Raw genomic sequence first — 17,373 nt, forward strand, 5'->3', positions numbered from 1 at the left:
AGTTATGTGTATCTGTATATACATATTTGTATATGTATATGTGTATGTGTATGTATATACATATTTATATATGTACATGTATATGTGCATACACATTTATCCAATTAAACAAATAAACAAATATCCTTCTCATTAACAGACCTCAATCCTGAGCAGCCAAGCAAGGGCAGAAGTACAAGGCTATGAGTGAGGATGTATCTCTGGATCAGTGTGGCCACCATGGATATATGGATTTATGAGCTCTGTATGTGCCTCTTCAGTTTCACCACTGAGCATTTTCAGGGCTAGTGGATTTGCCAACTCCTAAAAAGTACTTAGGGGGCTCCCAGATTTCTCTGTAAAAGGTTACAAAGACCATACTAATGATCTGTCTCAAATTATTCAGTGCATTTTCCTTTCCTTATATCTTTGTCTATTATTATTTGTCTGAAAAGAGAAACTTGCTGACTTTTTTTTTTTGTCAGAATGGGAAATATTTGTCTTTTATTTGGCATGAGATCTACTTTAAACCCTAGATCCTTTCCAGAACAGCTCCCACTTTTCCAAGCTTTCCCTTGCTTGCTTTAGGAAAGTAGTTTTACCAAAATTGAGGGCATGTGCCAATCTAGAAGAATATGTAGCCACAATTTTCAGACTATTTCTCACATTTGCCAAGACTTACCATTACAAAAGACACAATAATCCTCAAAAACTTGACATGAATGAACCCAATCTGAGTTTCACCACTCAGGATATAAATTGAGCTCTACCCAGCACAGAAGTCTCACAAACCTTATTTGATACAACCCCTCACTTGTTAGCACAAGTTTGTTACATGCTCTGAACAGAAGTTATTGTCAGGTTTGCCTTCTCTCAGAGTAATTTTGTTTGTTTAATGTTTATCTTAGTGATGGGATTGTCATGTCCCACAGTGACAGAGCTTCACTGCAGACAGGGATTGAAGGCTTTTCCCCCCTTCACCATGCTCCACAGTGTTTATTATCTTGCCATACAAGGAAACCACGTTGTGTTGCTCTTGACAAATCCATCCCCTTGTCACCCTGTTTGTTTGGATGTTGTCTGCTCAATGTTTTTCACTAGGGACTGAATATGTATGTGCTTTTTTTTTTTAAATTTTCCATTATAAAGACATATTTTGTGGATTTTTTCTCTTCCAATTTCCTTTTCTTTCACAAGGTCTTGAAAATATGAGATAGCATTAGCCAATTAAATAAATTACCCAGGATGAAGTTAATTGGAAGAAGGTATATTTTATTTGATGATTATTTAATGTTCTTTTCCTATTATAATCTGTGATGTTTGTTTCATATTAGAATTTTTGGACCAGTTATTTCTCATTGAAATTTTTTATGAACCCTGATAACATGAGAAGGGTCACTCTAACTTTTCTAACAATTTTTCCATGCCACAGAGTGATTTTAGCCCACTGAGCACCTCACTTCTTACTAAAGATGCACTTACATGGGGTTTCCTTTTTCCCCAGGATGTTCTCTGGGAAATTAGCTCAGTTTATCACTGGCCTCTCCCATTTTACTCTCCATAGACTCACATCACAAGGAGTCAGATTGCCTGAGTGGTGTCAATACTTTTTCTGTAATAGTGTTATTTAATTAATTTTCTCACAGAATTAGATTGTATCTTTACTGCTCTTTCTGCTGTGCTTAGTAATGTATCCATAAGCTCATCCAGGCCTCCCTCTGTGGCATCTTATCCCTTATAGTTTTTAATTTATTCATCCAGGAATGGAGCAGCAGAATTATTTGTGGCAACCTTTTATTGGCACTTTTTATTCTCATACTAGAAATCGAATATGAAGATACTTTGCCTGAAAAAATGGTCAGAGCTCCTTGCAAGGAGGGACAAATTGAATACCAGATTATTAAATTTGTTCCTCAATGCTGTTGTCCTCATGCACCATGCCAGAGCTCTGAGCCCATGGTCAGGAAGGAACATGTAAAGATCTCTTTTAGCTGTATTTGTGCTGGAATTAATTAAATTTATGGAGTGGCTTGGGAGAAAGGAAAGTCTCTTTGGGACTGAGCTGATGGGAAGATGGGATGTGGTTCATCTCATCATGTCCTTGAAGAATGAATTTCACTGAGGAGTGAATTCATTATCCAGCATCATCACCAGAATAGAGATGTTTTATTATTTGAGGAACTTGATGGTCAAAAATTCACTCTTGAATCATGATATGAGCCTCCAAATGGTGCCTGTTCCTGGCTCCAGTTATAGGGAAGGAAAATTGGAACTTGGGGGCTTGCAGTTTGGAAAGATCTTCCCAGGAAAGCACAATACTTGGGATGATTTTCCTTGTAGTATCTATAATTATTTCTACAACAAAAATAACTGTAAAACCCTAGGTCATGGCCAGAAATTTGAAATGCTAAACATGACAATAAAAACAGGGAAGCCAACTTATGTGTTAGGCTTGAAAAGGTACAAATAGCAATGAGACTTAAAAGTGTGAAGAGCACAAAACCAGATTGATTGATGATAAATAATGATCCAATGTGGATGCTTAGAGAATGGTAAATATGCCATGATATTTCCTCAAACACCTCTCCCAAACTCCAGCAATCTGCAGCTTGTGAACTCTCTGAGCCAGAGGTCATTTTTCTGTGTTTATTAGTCCTTGGTAAGTTATGATTCTATGAATAATTTGAGATATTATTATTGCTCTGCATTGCTGCAGCACAGCAATATTATTTATTAATAATAAATGTTTATTTATTTGACTCATCAACAGATATTCTGTAAAACTCTACAAATGGCTATGTATTATAAAAAATTATGTCCATGTAATCATTTCCATCACATTTTGTTTCTTAGCAGGATGTGGACAAAGTGCTTATTTTATAGAGAATTTTGTTCAGAGAGGAATATGTTTCCATCCAGTCTTTTAGGCTTTTTCCTGTAGCACTCAATTCAGATTTTGTGATACTCTTGTGATAATAAATCATGGCCCACATCCCCTTCTCTCCATCAGAAACTCTTGCAGAGACCAATCACAAAAGTACATCCAAAAACCATCTTTATTTTTTCTTGCCCTGTAATCATTTGACAAAAGAGAACATTTCATATTGATTCAAAATTGTCCTTAGAAACTCTATTTTGTCTGAGCAGAATCTGATGCATTTTCACATAAAATTGATTCTCTTCCTAAAAAAAAATGAAAACTCAATCATTGTTCATGCAAAAAGAGTTTACTATTTTCAGCTCTTCTATAAATGCCTCAGCTTATCTGGGAAGGGAGGGTTTTTCTTTTTTTTTTTTTTGCTTGCACAGGTCTGAAGAACCTAAACCTTCATGTCCTTCCCCAGGACACCTTGAAAGGCTGGAAGGGATGAATTGTCCCCAAACACACAATACATAACACAGGTTCAGTGTGCACAGTGTGTGCAAGGGGCACAGCAAAAGGATTAATTTGGTTTTAACAGAACTACCCACCATCAACAAGTTCGGAGAGCCCAAGGAAAGCTCTCCAGAAACTCACACGCAATTATGAACCTAGAAAATCCCTGGAAGTGCTTCAGGCCAGACTGGATGGGCTCTGAGCAGTCTGGTCTAGTGGAAGATGTTCCTGCCCATGGCAGGGGGTTGGCACAAGACCATTTCTAAGGTCCCTTCCAATCCAAACCATTCTATAATTCTATGATTCTATGCAAATTCCATGGCTGCTTTATCTCCAATATCACTACACAATTCCAGCTCATCCTGCCATATTTACCTTCCTGGCTAAGGCTTTTTAAATTTCATACTCACTATTTTACAGGACAGAAAGACTGGGATTTAGTCTGATGGTTTGCTCCAGTCCTGATCTCTGGATGTTCTCTAGTTTTAAACCATTTAAACTATTTCACAGACACTGCACTCCCATAGCTGATCCCAAAGGAATGCATTCTTGATGCATTTACGAACAGCTGATGCACTTCACAGCAAGTCAGTGACAGCATGGCTTTAAAATCTCACAGACTTTTGTTTCTTCTGCTTAATTTTTCCCCTTTCCCTCGGCTCATATTAAAATGAGTTGTTATTTTCAACAGTGAGAAGACAAGCAAGAGTAAAAGAGGACTGGAAGCAGAAAGCTGAGGAAGATCAGAAAGAGAAGTAATGAAACAGGACTTGGTGACAGGCAATAAATGAGCATCAGACAGGAGTCATCCAAGAGGGAGAACTCATTTTGGAGTTTGCACCTTGTCTCCTTAGACGAGGGGTTGTCATTCCTCCTTCACAGAAAAGGTTGAAGACACCCACTAGACAAAATGCTTTTAAGCCCTAAAATCAGTGCGAGAAGAGCTAGAAGGTTGTGTGTGTGTACTTCCACCATCCCACCAGCTTAGCACCACTCATTTTCTTGGGAATGTCCTCTCTCCCATGTGGTGCTTCTGCTTCATTCTGACTTTATTAGGCTGGGAAGGCAAAACCACTGCATGAAAAAGTTTGAGGAAAAAGTGTGAACACCAAAGCCAGAGGAGGAGGAGGAGAGGAAGGTTTAACTCACCTTAGCCCTGCAGCTCACTGTTCTCTCACTCCCACTCAACAGGTGGGAAAAGATCAAGATAAAGGCTGAAACCTGTGCCTGACACAGGGGAAATCCAGTTTCTTCTCCCTGGCTGCCCTGCAGTCCCCTCTGCCAACAACAGGCACAGCCAGTGTCAGTCCCAAAATATGGAATTCACAGGTCTTGCAATGCAAAAAGCCAAAGTAGCCTCTGAGAGGGATTTCACTGGGAGAGCACTGGGATAGGGAAGGCCAGAAGCTGAATTTTCCCTGCAGCTCCCTACAACTGAATTGTTCCTAATGTCTGCCCAGAATTAACTGCATTGGCTCTCAAAGACAAAAGGAAGGCTAAATAAAGCAAAATGTGTTAAACACACAGCTAGAGAGTCATCTATCCCCAGAGTACTGAAAACAAAAGATATTCTTGTGTAGATATGCTTCCAATGGATTTGTATTGCAAATTTCATTTTGTATTTCTAAAACTTTTTCACCACATTGCTTCTGTGGGAATAAGCCACAACTGAGAGAGTACAGCCACTACAGCTTTTGCATGCAAGGAGACCCAAAACTACTCACCACTAAACCAGGAGACAGAAACTGCCCCATGCTGCTGTGACACAGCTAGGAAATGTCAAAAAAAAGGATGTGAAGAAACATTTGATTTCTGTACCACAGTGAGTATGGGGGAGGTAACCAGTAAAAGAGGAAGAACAGAGGCTGAGCTCTGTCCTGTAACATTACCACTGTAAAATCAATCTGAAAAATTACCCTGGTTTTTCATTGTGCAGATTTGTCCAGGTATTAGGATGCACACTCCCCGACCAACAGAGTTTTGTGGGGCAGCATGTTCCAACCTAAAAAAGCATTACCTGTACTGGTGTGATTACCAGAGCAGGGTAGATTTACTCCCCCGGTTCAAAGCACAGCTGGTTTGCACAGCTGCATCCTGCTCTCAGAGCTCTTTGTGAGTCCATCACACTCTCAAATATTCCCTTAAGTGCTGACATTATCATAGATACGTAGTTTGGCAGAAGGGAGAATTCACTCTTGGTTGGAGCTGCAATTTGGCCTGACCTCCTCTCCTCCCTCCTGAGGCAATTCACAGCCTCTCCACTCCCCACACTTCAGGAGAGCACCCAGTTAATGATTCATTGAGAGCCGAGGCCTTTAAACTCCATTGATTTCTTGTTCTGGCTCTTGACTGCATCTGGTAAATTCATTTCTGTTTGATGGCATTAAGTATTTTGAATAATTAATATGGTAATTTATCCCAGGCTGAGGAGTAAATGTTACCTTCTGCTGGGAGCAGGGTTGGGAGGGGAATACTCTTTAGGGCACTTTTCCCAATCCCTTTAATGTCAACATGGTACTTAATGTAAGTGCCAGTCTGACAGCTATTGCTGCTCTGAGACTCCGGGGCAAGCTCGACTGGGAGAACAAGCACTCCATGCACAAGCATCCATTCTTGCACTTTGCCTTTAATTGTGTGAAAAACAATCAAAATGCCTATGTGACATCAAACAGAAGTGAGGGAAAAAAAATCTGATCTATTGTGGTCTTCTCTGTTGGGAAGAATGAAAGTTTGACAAGATTAGCAGAAAGATTTTTGAATGTAGAAGCTGAGGAAGGAATAGAGATGGAAGCAAGTTTTGATAGAGAAGAAAAGAATTGCTGAGCCAGTCTTACTGGATAACCAAGGAGGCAAAGGGTATGTTAGTTAGAAGGGGGTTTTTATGTCTCAGAACAAAGGATGTTTTTACCAAGCAGAAAGTTAGCACAGGCAAACAAGTTAGCAAATGTTGCAAGTAGAAAAAAGGTCTCAGAATTTTCCACTGCAAGAAAACTGAAAAACAACCTCTAGCTTAAAGTGTAATGTACTAACCTTTAGTGATTGGAGAATACTAACATGAATATGGTAATTGTAGTAGTTATGATAGGCTATAGATAAAAGTTAAGGTATAGATTGGTTCTACTGTATTAAGATGCTCAGCAAAGAAAAGTATATAATGCATTTGTAACCTAAACTAAGGGTCTCCAGGCCTGCCTGCAGCTGCAGCTGACAGCTGTAGGCACAGGCTCTGTCGCCCACGACCCTGGACTGCTCTAACATCTTGGATGTAATAAACTGCATTTTGGAAGAGCCACCTGGAGTTCCGCATCTCTCATTCAGGCTCTTACACTTTCCAAATCAATGGAATTTTTGTTGTGAGGTTTTCAGGAGTCAAACTGAACGCCAGGATCCAAACTGTGGTAAGAGCACTCTTGTACAGAACACTCGTGGAAGCTTAATCCATTTTGGATTTAGCAGACCTAGTAATGACTTCTGGACCTTCCTGTCCAATCCACAGTAAAGTAATCCCTTCCTTAAGGGAAATGAGCTTTGGGACATAGTTGAATTTTCTCGTTATTTCTGTTGTAATACATCTTATAATGAGAACCATTAATTACTTATTGGTTTAACTTATTTCCTAGACTGGTATTCATATCCTTCAGGTATCCATATCATAATTCCCAGACCTTGAAGTCATCAGTAAGCCAGCAGCTACCCAAACCAATCAATGCTTTAAATCAAAATAACTCTTCCTTTGATTTGCCTCTGATGTGAAGATTCTTTTTTCCTGTGAGGTCATGCAGTACTAAGCATTCAAACACTGGAATAAAAATCATAAAGTCAAACTTCTCAGTCACTTTTCATTACAAAAATGTTTCAGAATCAGGATTTCCCCTAAGCAACTTATAGCCAGTGATGATTGCATACAAGACCACCTTAATTCCTCAAAATGTTTTCCATTGTATCATGTCTTGCCTTTGAGGTTTGACTTCTACCAGGCAGTGACTGGTTTTGGATTTGCTTCCTCTATTTTTTTTTTTTTAATCTAAGCTGATCTTGTTTTCTCACATGTTTTATACTGGACCTTGAGTATATTTCTGATCTGTTTTCTCCAGTCCTGTCTGCAGTTTTTGAGGGCAGAAATAAGAAGTGAAGGGACAATTTATTTTTTGCAAAACTGTAGAGATGAGGGCGATTTAATTCTCTCTACTTATTGGATATGTTCATCCAGAGAGGGTTTGAGCCATATTATTTCTTAGATTTAGACAGAAATACTTTATGACCAACCGCAGATCCTTCTGTCTGACAGTGCCTAGAGAGCAGTTTCAGTCCCAAGGCTTGGTTCCAGAAAAGCAAAACCCAGAATAAAAGCTTCAGCTAAGTGATGGGGCTCCAAACCAGTTCAGTTGTGGATTACAGGTTACAATGGTTACAACTCTAATTTTTGGGGGTTTTGTCCTTGTTGGGCTGTTAATACCTTGATATCTTCCTGCTCATGCAAACTCCATTTTGTCACTACCCCTACCATCTCCAGGAGCAGAAAGATTCAACCAGTGACTAAAATATGTAGTACATTTGGGCACATCTGAAGCAATCTGTGCTTCTACACGTCTTCCAGCCCTGTTTCTCCACTACAGGGTACCTGTTTCTTTCCTGGAATGCCCATTTTCAGCTTCAGAGATGGATTCCACATCACATAAACAGTTATTCTGTGAGAAAATGGTAATTTATTAGCTAAAATGTCCTGGGAGCTCCTATTAGAAGAGGAAAAAATCTGAAATGCATCTATTTGGCTGTTTGCCCACAATTCAAAGCATTTAATATCTAGTGCTATCTTAAATAATTCATTACTGCTCAATATGCTTAAGACCTCTGTTGAGAGCGCCGATAAATGAGGTTAAACAGGATTCCTGCTGATTTCTTCTCCTTCTGTTGGTTTAAACTTTGATAAATATATGTTTTACCAGACTTAATAATAACATCAGGGAACAAATACTTTTCAGTCAGGAAAATTAGTCAGAGGCATTTTCTTCTCTCTGTGACAGCAAAGATAGTATTTCCTCTTTAACCTTACAAGTTTCTTTGAAGTACAGCTGGTGAATTTGTATGAGGAACTGGTCCTTAAGTACCAAGCTGTGTGGATCAGCTCAATAGCTTTAAAATTCAGATTAAAAGAGACTTTTGGTAGTATATTAATCTGTGTGTATATATTTGTCTGTGTGCTGCTAAGCAGCTAAATCAAATAAACAAATTATAAGAAAAAATTAGATAAAAGAAATTTCAAATATGTCTGCATAGCCTCAATTTAAGAGGGAACTGGGAACTTAGGACATGTGTAAATGAATATCCAGACATTAACCATGAATCTTCCAAATATTTCAGCCTGTCATGTGTAGCTATTCAGGAGCGTAATAACTTTGCAGATGATGACAGTGTGAAATGTTTCCTCTCTCTTAACCTATGCCCCTCCTTGGTGTTCTTAGAGCTTTCCTAATAGGCAACACGATTCTTGCACAGGAAATTTATTAGCTCAGCATATTGTTTCTGACTTGCCACCTTTTGCTTGTAATTAAATCCAACTGCAGACGGAAAGACAACAAATCCCTGGCAAGGTTCACCAGGAAGACAGGGAAGCACAACATATGGGATAATAAAGGATAACAGAGAGTGGGAAAGACCTCTGATCTGAGGTTTTCTGATCCAAAATCATGCTGAAAGCTAAATTACAGTCTGCCCACCTCCTCTTATAGCTCTTTCACTTGGCAACTCAGTGTTTATGCTGGGGTGCCTCTCTCACATGTGAAGCCACCACTGCCTCTGATGCCAAATCTCCCAGCAGTGAGACTTGGGCTACTGCATTCTCTATCCAGAGGCTTTGCCTGAAGCCAGGGAAATTTCTAGGAAGAGGATTAAGCCTAAGGATTTTTACCTTTTTTATATATTTTTCATTTATTTGTATTTTTGTAGGCTGTTAATACATAGTTAAAACTTCTAGTACTTTTCCTGCCCTCTACCATAGTTTATCAAACCCTTACTAATACAGTCTTGAATTCTGTCTAGTCTTGCTTTTAGTCTAGCAAGGACATTTTGCTTTGCACCATACATTGTAGACACAATAAAGTGTAGGAATAAAAGTTGGGGGTGAAGGGGGCTCCAGTGGGGCAGAACCCTGGAGGGAAATTACCTAACCAACTGCTCTCCTAATTGGACAATATTTGATAGATATACTAATCACCTAACCTTATAAAAATTTCAGAAATACAATATCACTTCTGCATACTGCCATATTATGCACTTTGGAAGATTTCAATTAAACATTTTATTTTATATCATCATTTTAACACTGTTTGGAAAGGTCTTGTGTTTTATTGCAAGCAACAAGGACACTGGAGCAGTAGTTCCATCTAGTACCAGAGACCATGTCTGTGCAGACTCCCTCAATCCACACTGTCTTAAAACCAATTCAAAGAGCACCCCAAAGTCCCTGTTAGCCAGCCCTGAGATCTGCTCTAGAAGTGCTTCCCAGTAACACCTGGGTAAGAGCACTGATAATGCCCAAGGAGGAATTATCTCAAGCTAAAAAGGGTGGACATTCCCTAATCAGAAAATTTTCAAGCACAGACCAGCTTAGGAACATTCACCTCTATAACTCTGTGAGTTGTTATTCATCATTATTTGTTGGAAGGAAATGATTGCTGTGTTACCTGCTGAAGTTTGTCTAGGCTGGCCTTGTTCATCTGTTTTATGAGATGCAGAACACAAACTATGGAAGCAGGTTCTGTGTCACAAGTTGCTGAAAGAAAAACTCCAAGTCGCATTTTAAATCTCAACAAACCAGGACTTAAAGATACCTGAACACTTCTGAAGCATGAATGAGGAATCACAGAGAAGATCTACAGTTTGGTGTCTTCTTTGTGGCACTGAATATTATTCTATTCAAAATTGCAGTGTTGTTTTTGATGATTCTCTTTTTGGAAAGTCCAATAGAGAGACTGTAAGCTACATAATTTTGATCATTAAGAATCTTGTTATAGGTTGTTTGGAAAAGAAAATTTGCACTGTGAAAACACTTCTTTTACAGACAAGCTGTCATGCATTCACTGCATAGTTCCATCATATTTTAGTTCATAACAGTTATAAATATTTAAATATGTGTATCTGTGGAAATTTAGATCTATATATGCTAAAGGATTAAAACAGATACAAGAAAGCACTGCATCATAGAAACATGGGAAAAAAATGTTTCCTGTGAGCATGGTAAGACCCTGGCACAGGTTTCCCAGAGAAGCTGTGGCTGCCCCGTCCCTGGAAGTGTCCAAGGCCAGGTTGGATGGGGCTTGGAGCAACCTGGGATAGTGGAAGGTGTCTCTGCCCATGGCAGGGGGGTGGAACAAGATGATCTTTAAGATTCCCTTCCAACCCAAACCATTCTGTGACTTTGTGATATACTATTCAAAAATATATTATGAAGATTTTAGTATTTCTTTAATTATCATTCTTACAAATATTTTAATGGTATCCATGTTTCTTGTCCATAATCTGTGAGTGGTTTGTTGAGTTTTGGTAATTCCACCATCAGACAAGAATGGTGGTGAGACAGCTGGGGCATAAGAAAAATAATTTGGGCAAGATTCTTATGGTCATTTTTTAAGTGGTACAACTTTTGAGAAGATAACCTGGAAACTTGGGAGATGTCACATGTCACCAAGAGAAAAATAATTCATCAAATATAAATTCTACTTTTCTAAGATGATTAGATTCTGAACAGAGAAGTTAAAAAGGGAAACATGCTGTGACTGTACAACACTTCATAGCATTCTTGAATTAACTATGCAATATGTCATTCCAGTTCTATTGTAAAACAGGGAAAATGCTTCAGGGAATGAAATGAATTCTATGTCCAAGAACTGGAACATGGAAAAGAGACAAGAAAAATGCTACTTTTCAAAATTGATACAGAAAATAAAATTTATCTTAATTCTGTTGCAAATAGAAAGTTTATTTGGCATTTGCAATAATCTAATTAGGTGATTTTTTTTTTTTTTGTCATAAAAAGGCTTTTCCTATCCAAACAAAAGTCCCCTTTCCTGGACTATGACTACAGTGCTTCAAGTAAAACATGCCAAGAACAGGAATTGGGTAAAAATAAACAGCTTCTTTCTCATTTTACAGATTATAAAACTGACATTATGAGAGACTGAGTAATTTATAAGTCGCACTGAAAATTTAAGATGGGCTTGAACTAATTCATGTCTTGAATTCACTGCATCTCTAGTTTAAATATAAATAAATAAAATCTCTTTCAGGAAGTCATTTGTTGAAGGTTGTTTAGCATTGGGAATAACAAAATTATTAAATGCTATTAATAGCATGATTGAAATAGCAGTCATATTTAAATGTTTTAAACATCCCTTTACAAGTATACTTATAAAAGGTATAATTTCTTTGACTAGCAACTAACCATGCAACAATTTTATGTCTTGTAAAAAATAATTTTATCAAGAATATGTGCAACATTTAAATGAGATGCAAACCAGCTTTTATGACCCCATCCAAGAACAGTGAAATGTTCAGTCCCTTTGCTGCTGCACTGGAATAAACAGGCAAATTCATACCCCTTGAAAAAGCAATTTTTTAGCAAAATGCTGATCCTGACGCTCCACTCCCAGAAACTCGACTGTTTATCTGCCTCGCCCACAGACACCATAAGGAGCATATGTAGGACACATTGAGTGGCTGGAATTAGCAGAGTCATTTATGAGCTGCATATAAATACATCATTTGCACAAAATTCTCAGCGATAATAGCCAAATTAGGGAAGGTGATAGCACCATCATTTTTCCCCCCCACAATTTAACATTTATGCAAATGATGACTTTATCTAGTCCTTGTCCTTCTCAGAGCTGAAGTTAAATCAGAAAAAAATGTGTTAGGACATATTAGAAGTAAATGGTTAAAGCTTTCTTTTTCAGTGTATATTGGAGTCATGAGAAGTTTCTTTTTTGTTTTCTTAAGGACCAGAAGGATATTTTGCTCACACTGGCTGCAGTTTAAACCCAGATTAAGCATTCCTTAACCTCATGGATGTCAGTGGATCCAAGTGTTTGCTGAACTGTTACCACAACACCTTTTCCATATCCTCACATGCCTTGATATGGCTTTGGTACAAGCTAAAGATCACTTCCTTGCTTTTGAACTTGGGAGTCTGAATGCAACCAGAACCCATCCCAGGGAGACCAGACCATCAGTGCAGGGAAATGAGCTGGATAAAAGTTTAAAGTGCCAGTTCTAAGAACATCTGTTCTTGCTTTTCAGAGAGAATTGAGTAATCTAAAGGCAGTGAAGCCCTTTGTGAGATTTCTTCCTTTGCCCTTAACTGATCTGTAAAGGTTTTTCAGAGTGTCATCAGAAGAAGGAGACAAGCGGGTTCAAAATTTTTAAGGTGTTCTGGTTCTTCTGTTCAAATTTACCTGAACCTTTTTTGGAAACAGAAACAACTGCAATCCAAGACTGGCGTTTTTCAAATTAAGATGAAAATATGGCAGTGGCACTGCCTTTCCTTCATCCCACATCTCAAGCCATGACCAAGGAGTTCAAAGGGAGGCTAAAGCATCACAAACAGCAGTCAACAACTTCTCAGTTTCTCCAGGAACCAGATGTGAGAGAGGAGCAAGTGTAGGCTGTGATTATTGCCTGACCAATTTTATGCCACTTTTCCTTCCTGGCAGCAGCTCTGTTCCTTGTGGGAGGGAATGAGTGTCAATACTTGCTGAAGTCAGTTATAATTTCATTCTGAGTCTTGCAGAAACTGAGCTGCATCTGAGAAAAATGCTCCACAGATACAGATGAATGAAAGAGGCTTCTACTTCCAAAATTTTGAGAAGCACTGGCATAGCATTAATCACTGTCATTTGCCAGTAGAAACAATCATGGAGTGCAATCACTTCTTGATTGCTAAAGAAATTTTCCTTTGCCTAGAGTACTAAGATTTGATTTTTTTTTTTTCAGCAAAAATATCTGTTGCAGCTGCCACTGAAAACCACAACTGACAGCAGAAGATATTTGTGATATTTTGGTGTTTCTGTTTACAAACAGAAGCTCAGCAAGTTAGTACATATATAGATAAATAAATGAATGAATGTGATGGAGGTTGTCATATCCATGAGTATTTCTCCTCTCCTTGAACCCATACCCCATGACAACACCAGCTACCACTCACAAAAGTCCTGTGTTCATCTCACCCAAGGAATGCAGCATTATAGCTTCCAGGTTTTCACAGGATATCTGAGCAGAGGTAGGACTGCCATTGGGATAAGCATCCTTTGAAATGAGACTTCCACTCTCTGCCCTGTTTCACTCAGTCATGGCTGATAAAACAATTGTGCACTGCTGGGCAAGTAATGTCTTTATATGATATTTTATGTAATGCCTTTATGTGGTGTTTTATCCTGAGTCTTCATCAGGCAATAATTAATCTTAAATCATACTTTTATCAAGTATATATTCTTTTATTCCCTTTGGCCTTTGTGATATCGATGTCATGCCTGTCACAAACAATGACAAACAGAAAATAAACTGAAATACACTGAAAATAAAGATGTGTGAGAGGATGTAACTTGATAAGAATTCAAAGAGATAACATTTGATCTAGGAATTACAGTGATAATGTCCTGGAAATAGGTGTTAAATCACCAAATTCACATACATGTCTCTGTGGCAAAGAAGAGCAGAGCAAATAAGTTTTCTTGCCCTGGAAGGTGGCAGGTGCCCCATCCCTGGAAATGTTCAGGTGGGAGGAAGCTCTGAGCAAGCTGATCTAGTTTAAAATATTCCTGATAATTTCATTTGGACTAGATGACCTTTAAAAATCCTTTTAAACCCTCACACTCCAATAGTCTATTTTAGACTTTTGAGGGCTAGAGAAACATATCTGAAATTATTGTATCACTGAGACATTTGCATCTCACCTACAGCAAGTCATCACAAGCACCTGAGAGTCAATAACTCGCAGCTGAGGGACTGACTGATTCCAGCTCTTACGAGTATTTTCATCTCCATTGTAAGGAATTAACTTCCTACAGAGACAATAATTGCAAGAACATGAGGCTTGATCTGGTTGTCAATGAGTTCCACAAATGACTTACAAATTGACGTGTCCTTCTGCTTCCTTTCTCTGAGATGCAAAGCCAATAATTGGGATAATAGGTGGAATGGAAATAAGTTTATTCCTCATGAATTTTCTGTTATATTGGTCAAACTGCAATGTTCACAATGGTTTATTTTCCTTACCAGAAGTTTAACCTGGCATACATCCTGAGCAATATATCCTTTATTGAGGAAGAAATTTAATTTATCTGCTGTTCTATTGGCTAAAGAAAAAACAGCAACCTGATGCACAGACTCATCTCTCAAATTAAGAAAGTGGAAGGGAGTAGAGCATAAACAGAGAGCAGATATAATTGAATATCAATAATCCAGTGGCAATGGCCATTAGTCTCTATGGGAACTTGTAATCACATAACAGCAATTAAAGAGGCTGAATGGGTGATAACGAGCTAGAGAAATGCTGGCAGTGTCACTGGCCATGAATGCAGGACTCGGGAGTTATGCAGGAGAATGCAGAGCTGGGCAGAGAGAGAAACCCAATGAGGTTTAACAAGGCCAGGTGCAGGGTCCTGTATCTGGGGAGGAATAATCCCAAAGACCAGCAAAGGCTGGGGGCTGACCTGCTGGAGAGCAGCTCTGCTGGGAATGACCTGGGTGTCTTGGTGGGTGACAAGTTGTCCATGAGCCAGCAGTGCCCCCTGGGATTCTTACAGAAAAGTGTGGAGGTCGAGGGAGGTGATTCTCCTGTCTCTTCTGCCCTGGTGTTATTTGGTCTCCACAAAGACAAGGAGCTGCTGGAAAGGGCCCAGCTGAGGCCACAAGGATGATGAGGAGCCTGGAACAATTCTGGTGTGGAGAGATGGGGGAACTAGGCCTGGTTAGTCTGGAGAAGACATGACTGAGAGGGGATCTCATCAAAAAAATATCTCAAATATTTTATGACTCAAAGGTTGGTGTCAAGAGGAGGGTGCCAGACTCATTTCAGTGGTGCTCAGCAACAGGACAAAGAGCAATGGATATAAACTCAAACACAAGATCCACCTCAACAAGTGGAAGAACTTCTTTCCACTGAGGGTGGCAGAGCACTGGAACAGCTGCCCAGGGAGAGAGTGGTGTTCCCCCTCTGGAGACATTCCAAATGAAGCTGGATGTGTTCCTTGTCACCTGCTCCAAGCACGGGGCAGGACTGCATGAATTCCACAAATCCCTTCTAATCCTAAATTAAGGATTCAGTGAAAATTCTGTGATTTTGTCATTCTGTGATACTTTAATGGACAGAGTATTACAAATGAATTTACTTTTTTCCTTTTTTCTACTTTCATTTATCTGTCAGAAATCAGACTTGGGATATCATTATGACCTGTGTGTTTCTCCTAAAAATGTTCTAACTACTACCCAATTTCAAAAAAAAAAAAATTAAATAGGGAGACATCTGGAATATCTTTTGTCATTAAACTCATGAAAAATAGATAAATAAGGGAACCTAAATTCCTAACAGAGGAAAACATCACAATGTGACCATACACCTTCTGAGAGACCAGAAAATTAATACGAACATTTCTATAGGTGGTAATATTATTATTTTGAATATAAATTGTTACAATTCGTATAATCATAGTATGATTTGGGTTTGAATGGACCTCCAAGTGACCTCTAGTCCAATCCCCCTGCAATGAGCAGGGACATCTTCAACCAGACCATCTTGCTCAGAACCCAGACCCACAGGGAAGAGGCTTCATGAGCTCCTGGGTTTGCAGAGTAATTTGTGCCCCTAATCTGTTTTTTCAAGCAGGACTTGAGAAGAAGCATCTCTTCCTGCCTCTTTCTTTCAAAGGTCACCTCACCTCTCCTAGACTTCTCTCCTCTTCTGAGCTGTCTTGATTAATCAAAAACATTTTCAATCTGCTCTTCATTTTCTCAGGCCTGAGTCCTAATTCCCAGTCTCAAAGGCTTTTACTGCCCCTTCCCTTCCACTTGAATTCTAACTAGGGAAATTACTTCAGGAAAGATAAGTGAGAGCAAAAATTAAAAAATTCCTTAGAAACCTTTGGTTCAAATTCAGCGTGCAACAAATGGAAGATGGATGGCATTCCTGATCACATCCATTATATTTTCATTATGATGACAACACATGAAGTTCTGACAGTTCTGGACTGAAGTTCCCACATTAATCAAATGCTGTCTTCATTGTTTTTCTGGCACTTCTTCATTAAAACTCTAGCAGCTGAGCTACAGTCCTGTAAGTTATTCCTAAATTGACTCCTTTTCAAGTACAAATGTGATCCAACACTGGAATATATGAGTATTTCCAGGCATGGAAATTTCAAAGCACAGAAGGGGGGGATAAAAGTAATTACTACCTCAGTTTTAAGAGAAAGAATGACAGAGGATGATACCCAATGTGTCTGACAGTTGCTTACTGTAATTTCTCTAATGTATGTGTGAGCACTCTCTTACCATTAGCTCACAACTTTCATAAATTCATCCTCATAAGAGAGCAGATTTTACAGAAGAACTGGTGAACACTTCTCCTAGAGAAGAACTGAGGTGAGACAGGAAGAGAAACACGTGGGGCTGAATCTAACTCTTCTCGTGTATCAAATTATTCCTTTAAAGAATGACAAAACCTTTTCCCCCAAAGTCTGAAAAAACATTCAGAAACATCCTATAGCTAATAATATTGCCGTGTTCATTGACAGTAAAAAAAAAAAAAAATCCCAAATTTTGCACCAGTATTTATCAGTTCAAATTTTCTGTACCTGAAGAGACCTTCTCTGGTCAGGCCAGCACTCATCCCCTGGAGTAATCTGTGTTTAGATTTGTAAACAGAGGACCAGTGTCAGGACAAATGGAAATGGCCTCAAGCTGTGCCAGGAGAGGTTTAGGTTTGACATCAGGAAGAATTTCTTCACTGAAATGTGTGAAAAGCTGGT

General features: G+C 38.9%; 2 long non-coding RNA genes across 2 annotated transcripts; both read left to right on the forward strand.

The window, feature by feature from the left end:
• The first annotated feature begins 3,709 nt into the window (after positions 1–3,709).
• Positions 3,710–4,168, forward strand: LOC135290277 (uncharacterized). The gene is made up of 2 exons (XR_010353019.1): positions 3,710–3,942; positions 4,047–4,168. It is a non-coding gene; the product is annotated as an uncharacterized LOC135290277 (long non-coding RNA).
• Positions 4,169–10,115: 5,947 nt separating this feature from the next.
• LOC135290279 (uncharacterized) lies at positions 10,116–13,444 on the forward strand. The gene is made up of 3 exons (XR_010353028.1): positions 10,116–10,328; positions 11,391–11,473; positions 13,343–13,444. It is a non-coding gene; the product is annotated as an uncharacterized LOC135290279 (long non-coding RNA).
• The last annotated feature ends 3,929 nt before the right edge of the window (positions 13,445–17,373 follow it).

Source organism: Passer domesticus, chromosome 1, assembly GCF_036417665.1.
Source record: "Passer domesticus isolate bPasDom1 chromosome 1, bPasDom1.hap1, whole genome shotgun sequence".
NCBI classification, from domain to species: Eukaryota; Metazoa; Chordata; class Aves; order Passeriformes; family Passeridae; genus Passer; species Passer domesticus.